The sequence below is a fragment of the Varroa jacobsoni genome, unplaced genomic scaffold, assembly GCF_002532875.2.
Source record: "Varroa jacobsoni isolate VJ856 unplaced genomic scaffold, vjacob_1.0 contig00362, whole genome shotgun sequence".
Lineage (NCBI taxonomy): Eukaryota > Metazoa > Arthropoda > Arachnida > Mesostigmata > Varroidae > Varroa > Varroa jacobsoni.
In genome coordinates this window covers 127,923-138,456 of record NW_019214454.1, presented here as the reverse complement: position 1 = coordinate 138,456, position 10,534 = coordinate 127,923, and positions in this window count along the sequence as shown.

Below are 10,534 nucleotides of genomic sequence, written 5' to 3'. Positions count from 1 at the left end.
GGGCAAACGTCCATAGTGTCTAGGGTGAAGCCTTATTTCACTATAAGCCGTTCTGGGACGGTCTTAAGACGATTATAGGATTACAGGAAGGACATGTCCTTAAAATGCATGTACGATTCCAACCAGGCGGCGACAATGATCATTATCATATTAGTTAGCCAAAGCTAACTTATATTTCATTTTGACGCCGTTAACGAAAGAAACGAACGCGTCGCGAAAGACCATTTTGGATCATTCCTACGAACCACATGGGTTAGAATAGTCTTGGTAAAGGTCAAGGTAAATTTTTGTTATTTTCGATAAGTAGGCTAAGTTTCATGAGGAAGCTTCCCGGTGAAAAATTCATTTTTCTTTTTAGGACCACTTGAAATCTAGCTTGAGTTCGTGATACGGGTTTTCGGCTTATGTGCAGGCTGACCAGCAGTTCGAAAGTGTGTTAAACTAAGCCAATGCACGCTCATGTAGCGAAAATTTCTATTGCTTAAACTCAATGCTTAATGACACTCGGTCCTCGCAATATACCGCTATGTTAGTATAGGCCTTTATGCAATAAGTACAGCGCTTACCCTTAGTTATCACATGAATTTGGCGCGATCTGTCGAACGATTTGGGAATATATTAAAAAAATATAAGTTTCTGCTGGCAAGCGCTCATTTGGTGACATGGTGATGCACTGTAGTAATCAAGTACTTTTTGGCTATTTATATGTTATTTCGTCCCATTTCGTTGTTGTGGTTTGAGAAAAATCTGCCACGCAGTTAATTTCTATAACGCTTTAGTTGAGTCTGTGTCTGTAAAGTAAAAAATATTGTAGAGTAGGGTTGTTTTAATTGAAAAACGACCATATCTATCTGGACCAATCAAGTTTTTTGTTATCCAAACAGTGACAAAAAATGATCGTTCATGAAAACCTATTTGCGAAAAGAAGAAGCTTCGATTGTTTCTTCTCACCGTTCTAGGCATGAAACGGGTCGCTGCGCTGCTTATTTAAGGGAAACAGAATCTCTAATAGTATCCGGTTAGTTAACGTTGTTTTCCAATATCTAATTTGCAGGTTGGAGGGAAGCCCACACAGATTCCCGCTTGAGGCAAGCCTAAGGCATTTTGATGAATCCGAGTTCTGTCGTACGGGTTCGAATTATAAAATTTAATAAAATCAAACGTCACAAATACAAATAGTTTAGATTATTCCTTTATCTCGCACAGTGCTAGAACAATTTATGCCAGTAAGAAGCGGAACACTGAAAACTCCTTAGCGTTGGTGTCCGGCTCCTATAAGCCGCTCGTTTGTTGCGGCTGGGCGCACATTGGCACCGGCTTTATCTTGGCGAGCTCACATCGTTATAAACTCTGAACAAGCCATCCACTCCCATTAAGAAAATGTAATGAACCCCTATGAGGGTTGTTTATTAGCTTATTGTGAACCAAAGGCCACAGCACCAAATTCGGTTGTACGAGCTTTCTGCAGCACTTTTTCGTTATAACATCAGAGGTTCCCTTGATCATAGAGTCCCAGTTCCATTGATCATCTAGCGGATAAACTATACAATTATCTGCAATGTTATGCCGAAAATGATTACTCTGAAGAATTCCAATTTGATCCTCTGACCACTGATCTGTGAAGTTATTGCCCTAAGGATTTCGCAAATCGTTCCGAATACGATAGGCTTGATCAAACATTTAATTCGTTGGTCACAGTCAATTGTACACTAAAATATGTATCCAACTATGTATATTATATTTGTTGTTTGTTTTATTTAAGGAACTTTTATTAAATTACTTGTCAGGATTATGTAATGATTATTTACATAAGGATTGAACCCTTATAGATTTATAATCACATCAGATTTCGTTACTAAAAAAATTCATTTACCTGTCGATATCAGTTTACTCAAGAAAGGAACCAGAGCAGTCTTTAGAAAACAAATAACGTATCTTACAAGACACAACCGCAAAATGCAAAAAGTTGCTCTCTGACATAAATGAAATAACATCTTTCCCTCTTTTTTTTCGTTAGCTCAGCGTCAATTTAACGCATATTGAGCGCTTACAGCTGAGGATGAACTAGGCGATCTCGTTCGTTCAACGAGCGTGGAACTGCTGGTGACGGAATGCCCATTCCTCCACTGAATCGAGGGTGCGAGAGAGATCTATGCAGAGACAAACGCACTATGGACGAGATATTTGGAAATTTGTATATTTTTGAAGCATGGAATTGCTTCTGTCGAGTTCGCAGCAGATTGCACCCTTGCTCTACTCGCTTCCGATGGTGACCGTCACCCGGAGACGCGACCGTACCCAAGTGACAATATTAACTCGGAAGGAGGTTGGCCTGGTCTTGCGATTCAATATCGACTTGATTCAATATAAAGTTGAAGACTCGGCACCTTTGACGACGGTAGCGCATTCGCCGTCTCGCCTCAAAGCACCAGAGGAAGGGCTGAGCCCAGCGCTAGCAGCAGCAGCAGCAGCAGCAATCAAAGCAGGCGATCTATCTGAACAAGCCAAAACCAAAGTGAATGTCTGCGTTCGTTTCTTTTCCCGTAAATCGATTGAGTCTTTCCAGTTCGAGAACCCGGAGGAGAGACGTATGGTGCTTTATACAAAGGCGCACTGGTCGACGAGTCGGGATCGTCTGAGGAACAGTAGAGCGCGTTTAGGATTTTCGGCATGGAGGTCACGTCTAGTCACTCCAAAGATTCGGCAGCGTGCGCCCAACTGAAGTGCCGACTGCAAAGAATCGGGGCACACGATCAGGAAGCGTTCGAGCCAGCTAAGTCCTCGTGGTTGGGCACCGGGGTCGGTTTGCCTCTCGGGAAAGAAAGAGAGGCTCCTCTTAGTCCTTCTTCCAGAAAGTCAAGGCGTAGGTTGATCGGAAGGTGACTTAAACATTGACAAGGTGATACACCTCTTCACTTCGTTTTCTGGTTTTTTTTTGACTGGCTGTTTCCGCCAATGATGTTCAACAAATGAATAGGATAATCTAACCAAAGTCGGCCGTAGCAAAAATGTCATAAGGTGGCACATTCATTACCATAGCTTTCTTCGACACTTAAAATATGGGATTCAATAGCAGCGCAATAAGTACCTACAGATCATAACGAAGTGATGACACTAATAAATGTTGCTTCTAATATGCGCAAACTACTGGTGTACCAGAAAAAAAAAAAAACTATCTATGTCCAATATGAAAAAATATCACTGGAATTAAAGTAAGATATTTTCAATAAGAATGTTTGTTTTTGTGTTATAAACAAGCCTTATAATTGCGTTTGATAAAAATACGGCCAAAATTAGACCTGACCGTCAGGCTGTATGGATAACGAAAACAACGAGGAAGAAACTAAGAAAAATAGTGCTCTAGTAAGATATATAAAAATTATCTAAAATCGCACGTCACCTCAAATGAATCGGGAACTTTTGCTGTACGATAAACAGAAGCGTCATTTATCAGACGGCATCTCATGACTCGTCTCAAAGTACAAAGCCGTATAAAAGAACGAATATAATCCATTACATAAGCACGATATTCATACGCGTTTCAAAAAGTTGTGAAATAACGAGCCTTTATGAGCTGCTACGACGCACCATGTATAACTTCGAAAAGGTTAGAAAGAAGGCCAATGGGAAGATAGGGCTGTGCGATATCTCAGTGGTATCGGTAGCTTAATTTGCCCGTTTTTAACACGTGTTTCTTGTTCGTGTAGCAGTCATGTTCACTGCTTACACGCTTGTATCGCCGTTGTACTTACCCTCTTGTTTTGGTGGGTGAACACCCGTCTGCCCCTCTTGTCTGCCTGAAGTGGCTAGGCCGTCGCTCCCGCGGAAGATTCGCTCAACGGCCGATGCCGACGATGTCGCAGGACCTTCTCGTCGTCGTCAGCGCCGTTGTCGTCGTTGGGGGAATTAGCAGCATCAACAAAGCAGCTTGGAACGGACGTCCGACACCGCTTCGTACCGTTCCGCAGTGGATCCCTCTTGCTATTGGATGGCCAGGCGGACGCATCGAGTAGCGGGAATCGAGTGCGCAGCAGCAGGATTTTGGGTTGGGGACACGCTACAAGGGCGGCGACTAAGGCAGGACACGCCACGCTCTGTGATCTCTCTGTGTGTATGGATGTTCCTGAGCGAGCACAGAAGCACTACGATGTTTTATATTGGGAATTCCTCTTCGAGCAATAAAATGTTAACGATAAGCTATCAAACGTAAAGCGCCGCCAGTCTCGCCAGCGCAAACAGGAATAGTGTCGAGGCACAGTACCGGCCGGCGGCGGCGGCGGCGGCGGCGGCGGCGGCGCCGCATTGAACAGGACGATAACGGAGAAGGAAAGCGACTCGTCCAGCTGCTTTGCCGGGCAAAGGCAGCCGGTACCGCTGAAACGCTCTCGAGTAGCAAAACGAGAGAAGACAAGCAAGAAATACAGAGAGCCAGTCTGCGCCATAAGCGAAAAACTACGAGAAGCTTCATGCATTGCGTCCTGCTGCCATCTGCTTCCGTTGCTGCACTCCCTGCTCCGTTTGCCTGCCTGCCTGCCTACCAGTATGACCCGGCCCTACCCACGCCCTGATCAGCCCATGAAAATGGGCGGCAGCACCGAGGCAGGGGCGAGACGATCACAGGGCTGTCCTTTTGCTTCCTCTTCTCACGACGTCTCCCTATTTCGCTTCTCTCACTCCCTCCTTCGCACGTTCCCTGTCACTATCTCACTCTCAGCAATTTTTCTTTTCTTGTGTCTTACCGCGCCACTCTTGTGCGCTTGACTAAGCGGCTGGTGACTGCTGGCTACGACCGCTACGACTGCCGATAGCAGCTGCTGGTAAACCGGTGGAATGAACGTCCTTGGTCTTCGGCCTCGGAATACTGTCCTCGCAATTGCCACATCGCATTTAAACGAGGTACTTCAATAACAATACACTATACCCCTTATGCTATACAGAATCCAAGGAAACGACACGGGATATTCAGGGAAATATCAGGGGGATATTGGGCTCCGCTTGGTTGAAGAGCAGGAAGGGACTTGTGGGGGAAATACAGAGGAGGGGTATAAAGGCTTTGTCCCTGGCTTGAAAACACCACGTACAAATACAGGAAGGTGTCCTCTTTCGCTTGAGGAGGGCACGAAGTTTCTAGCTCGAACCCAACAGACGTGAGGCTTAAATGTAGATGTTCAGGGTATCTGTATGATAGCGAAAAGAATAAAGCAGTTAGGGGCAGCGGTGTCGTCGGTCCATCAAAAGCGGTTAGGGCAATGAAAGCGAACATCACAACTTTTTGGCCGAACGAACACAACGGTAACAAGATATGACCGTAGGTGCGTTAGCGGACATACGAATGAGTCAAGAATTGTCTTTCCATTGTCTACAAGCAGATAGAATAGTAGTGTCATAAGGCGTATATGTGGTACCTGGTCCAGCAATGGATTAGCGACCGTCAAACGGCAATACGGCTACGACGAACAAACGCGGCGGCAAAATATAAAAAAAAAAAAAAAAAAAGGAGTTCAGTAAAAAGTAATCCTATATTTGTTAGGAATCATGCTATCCTATCGTTCCTATGCAAGCACAGCGTTTAGATCGTTGGCATCTTTTAAGACTGTGAAACAGGAAAATGTTTACAGCAGAATGTTTCATCGAGTCTCTTATCTGAATCGAGTAGAACAGTGTCAGCATATATTTCAAAATCCCGCATAGCCTTAATTTAAGCAACGCTGAATCGTCTAAGATGTTTAACGTTAAAGATGTGCGTCCTTTTTAAGCGCGAAGAAAGTTGCAAGCAAAAACAAATGCGCAGAACTTTGCTATACCTATCGATCCAAACAAGAGTCCAGATCTTTATTCGCTTTCGGTACTTATCTAAGAGAAGTTGATTAGACAGCCAGGTTTCTGGCTGAAAAGATTAGAAATTGTTTATTGAAGCTTCGCCGCCACATACACGTTTGACGTGAGTGAAGAATTACTATAGAGCACTGTTATAATGGGGAACGCTATTAATGGACTACTAACGGTTTTGTTGTTGTTGTTGAGGGTCAGGTTGAATTCGGCGAGATCACCTTAGTTTCATGGACACACATAGCCCTTAGGATCCTTGTCCTCGGTATTCGTCGAGCTCATTTTTCATAGCTTAACTATTATTATAATTTTTTAAATGTAAGATGTTTCAAGACATTAAGACTGGTACTTGTAGTGACTAAAGTTACTTCGACCTTAAAGAAACTGCGAGACTCTGGAAGCGAGCGTTATCTTGTAAAGACGGAAAAGAAGATCGATCATCGAACAAACATCATGGAACTTTCAACAAGAAAGAACGAAATTTAATGGTAATGCGTACGGTCCACATGTCCCAAGTGCGGGCAGGAGGCCATCTCGATCCGACAGTCTTTCAAAATGCGTTTTAAGACACACTGAATCTCACATATACCTGCTGTCTATATAAATTCTTCCATACGATTGTACGTTATTTAAGGATTGTACTTGGACGTATACACCACGTCAACTTGCAAGCGATAGAATGAAACAGGCATTCTTCATCAGATCATCTTTCAACGGGTTTCGACTCCCGGGCATTTGGCATAAATTTGGCTGCCACGGTAGATTTTATAAACTTACCCATCAGTATATTTACGCTAGGTTTCAAATTTAGAACACCCCATTTTTAGTGAGTGACGTTAATTGCTGAATTAATTATTGAGTGGTTGGTTGTTCTAACGTTAAAAAATCATCAATTAAAAAATATTTCCTGTTCATCAATTTAGCAATGAAATTTCTTGAAATGGTCAGCATGTGCTCTCTACTTGAGTACTCAAGATTTCAGTAATAAATATTGTCATACAGTTTCGTAGCTCATGAAGAACGAAGTGGTTTGGTGCTTCTATTACTCACAACTGCATTACGTAGTACATTTATAAAACGAAAACGACCATGTTTGCGCCTGTATCTACTAGCAGTTAAAGACAGATTCTCGATCTTCAATAAGGCCAAGTTAATAATAAAACTTGCTTTTCACTGTGTAATAAAACAGCAAAAACGTTCAAGCGTACAATTCAGTGCTATGTATTGGTCTTGATACCGAGAGGCCTTCCTCTCGTTGAATTGCTTTTCCAAATCCTTTTTATCTCGGAAAAGTGTACGAAATACGACCGATAACAGGTCAAGCGAATGCCGTAGAAGAACGAAATGCGTTTCGTCGGGGAAATAGATGTGCGATATATGGGAGTAATTTGAAGAAGGTCACTGCCAGACTACATATAGTCACTGTTACTTAGGGACAGCAAGAAAAGGGTTCAAGGTGAAGAGCCTTGTGCAGTTTTGCAATCAGATGGTCGCAAGACTATGAAACTCAGGTGAGTACCGGGACGTTTCCAAGGCTCAGCCGGAGTAGCCCTTCGCTAGCGTTGTTCGACGGCTACTTGAGACAAACCATTGTGACACGAAGATATTTTCGAAGGTCTAGCGTAGTGAACCACACCAGGCATGCCTGTAGGCCCTCCTACGATTGCTTCATGTTTCTGAATGTGTTACATAAAAGCTTAGAAGCGATGGAATTAAGGCTAGATGTTAAATTTTCTTGTACGTTTAAGGTCGAAGGACAGTTTTTTCGGCCTATCTTTCTACGTTGCAAAAATTCGCTTGAAAAATGTAGTAATCTTTTTTTTTTATATTAACAGTGCCGTTTATGAATGTGCGACTGTATCTGAAAGCTGGTGAATGGCTTTTGTGTAGGTATTGCGTAATCTTAGTTTCATCAAAGCTACCGTATCGGTACTTCGAGATGCGCAGTGTAGTAATAGAACGTATAGTTAACAATCGATTGTTAATTTAGAAATGTGAGGTGGAAATACGTTTACACATCTATTAGCGAATCTACTAGTTTATCCAAAATATTTCCAGAACCGGATATTTCACAAGCCATTGATGGAAGGTCTTATGGAAATAGCGTAGTACTGGGTTCTCCACCCACTTCGGAAACAAGTCTTATATACGTCAAGGTGGGAGTTTGGACAGAGCTGCAACCCTCACGGCATCGAAAGGGTAACGCTTTATTGGGTTTTCAGCTTTAAATAATGTAAAATAAACTGATTTCCACTTTCCGAACAAGCATCCGTTGACGGCGTTTATGCATCCTGGTAAATAAACAACAAACTTTACTCACTTCGCTCAATTTGATTTCGTCTTTTCAATGTATGCCACTTTTCTTTAAAGCACGACCGCAATCGAAATGATTAAAAATGCTGAACCTAAAAAACCTGAGGGCTAAAGCCATCATTCGATTCCATCTTCCTCGGTCCTGGCCGTGGCGACAGAAGTATGAGGAGGTGAGGTCATGCGTTGTCGTCAGCTACTAACACTGTGGACCGTTGACTACCTATATATGATAATTCGAATTTAGCCTTACTTGATAATATGCTGTTAGAACTTTGAAATTGACCTGAGAAATTGAGACCTAAGAAAATGATCAAGTTGTTAGCTATTATGATACACAGCATAGCTCAGGTTATACTTCAGAGCATCGTGCATTAATAGAAATTGGATTTTGTATGCTAGGTGCTAACGTTGAGAGTCGCCGAAGGTTCAGTGCCTGAACGAGCTTGCACTTGTCCGTAATGCGTCCGAAACTTCTCTGCCTTTGGTCGTCCTAGCGGTAGAGGATTGCTAACGGAGCATTTTTTTCAGTATATGCCTGGTTATTTCTTGTAGAACGGAATATAGTACTATTTCTATACTTAATATTGATCATCTCAGATAAAATGCACGTATTCAATGTTGTTCTATACGCACGCTAGGCGCAATAGTAGAGAGTGTACTAAAGATAGAAGCACGGTCTGAATAGCGTACCTAAGACGCAGGTGTGCAATTCAGAAAAACTGGTCAGGGTTGCTGGAGAAGCTCAAATACCACCAACAAGGTAGTACGATGAAAGGTGAGGGATGAAAAGTGGCTTTGAAAGATGCTTTGAATCGCTTTGCTCTAACATAGAGTAACAGGTGAGTAGTGGTACATTGGTAACGTGTTTGTCTACTATCGTAAGGGAAACATGGTGGTCTAGGTTAGAATCCGGGCTTAGGTTAGAACTTCGTCTTACGATAAGAGCAGACCATCTGAGGCAAAGCTTAACGGCCTAAAAACTGTTTATTTATTATGTAGCAATGGATACTGAGTGTACGCCAAGGGCTGAATTCCATTTATAAAAAGAATTTTTGGGTTGGGAAAAGCTAACATTAGAACTGAAGTAGATTCTGCTTCAGCAGTCAGTGTAGTTTTTAGTGAGGTATTGACTACGTTTTTGTTAATGCAGCACAAAGAAGTCGATTTTGTTAAATATTTTCCAGAATGGGAATTGTCATCGAAGAAGTATAGGGACATTTTCCTAAATCAGTTCATACTCAATTCCGTTTTTATATACGATGCCCGCACTTAACCATACTGATACTCAACAAAAACTCGATCGCAGTTCACGTGCTGCATACAATGTGCGCATCTATAGCTTAATCTCTCAGCTATCGGTGTTCATTATCACTATACACGTCATCTGTCTTCGTGGTATATTGAACCAAACAGTAATCGTCAGTATGAATGTACAGGTCGACGTACGTATCACATCTGCTTGTCACACAATAGTTCAAGGGGCGCTGTAATATGGAATAGATAATTTTCGTTAGAACTTTGTTCCGCCTATTCCCGTTTCACTCAAACTCGCATCGTACAATTCACAGGGAATTCAAAAACGTCCGCCTTCAAACGAAATAACTGTGTCCACAAGTGGCTTCGCTTGCCAGTCAACCAACTGGTAAGCCTCCTTTTCTGCGGTCCGGAGCACATGGACTTGTTCTCCTGCTTTACCCAGGCCCTTCTTCCAGACGTTCAGTTTCCTCTCTTCCGAGTTAGACGCAAGTGGCCTTAGTCACTCAACGAGGAGGTAAATTTGTAGAACCGGCTGGTGCAATTGCAATAGCCGGTAGGTTCTGCAATGGACCCTACTTCTCTCTTTTGTGGGAGATGATGCGGTATATGGTTCGATGTGTGCGGTCTCTGACGTGTCCACGTTCGCTTTACGAATGATGGCATAGGTACTAGATGCGAGAAGCCACGCAGCATGCAAACGGTCGATTGTATTTCTGGCATATTCGAGTCGCGTTCCTTGCCTGCTCGTGCAACTGCTAACGACATACGCCCATGCCTAGCCCAGTTCCGCTTTCCTCTTCCTTCAACTCCTCTTGTTTCGCACATCTGCTCTCTTACAACACGTCGCGAATCCTATTCCCAATTCGCATCCTTTGTCGGTGAATTGTTGCATTGGTACACGCGTCAACTCGACGCCCGGTGCACTTCATTGTTCCGTATTGCCTGTATAGCCGATTGTAGTACATTCACTAGTGGATGAGCCCATATTCACTGGTTCGTTTTTTATATTAACCTGTTCGGGCCATCTCGTTCAACCCCAGTATTTAGAGCCTCCGTTACCCTTGTCTCCCAAGCCGAAACCTTCACTTTGGCAATATGTTGTGGCGCATATTTTCTGGCCTGCTATTGATCGGGC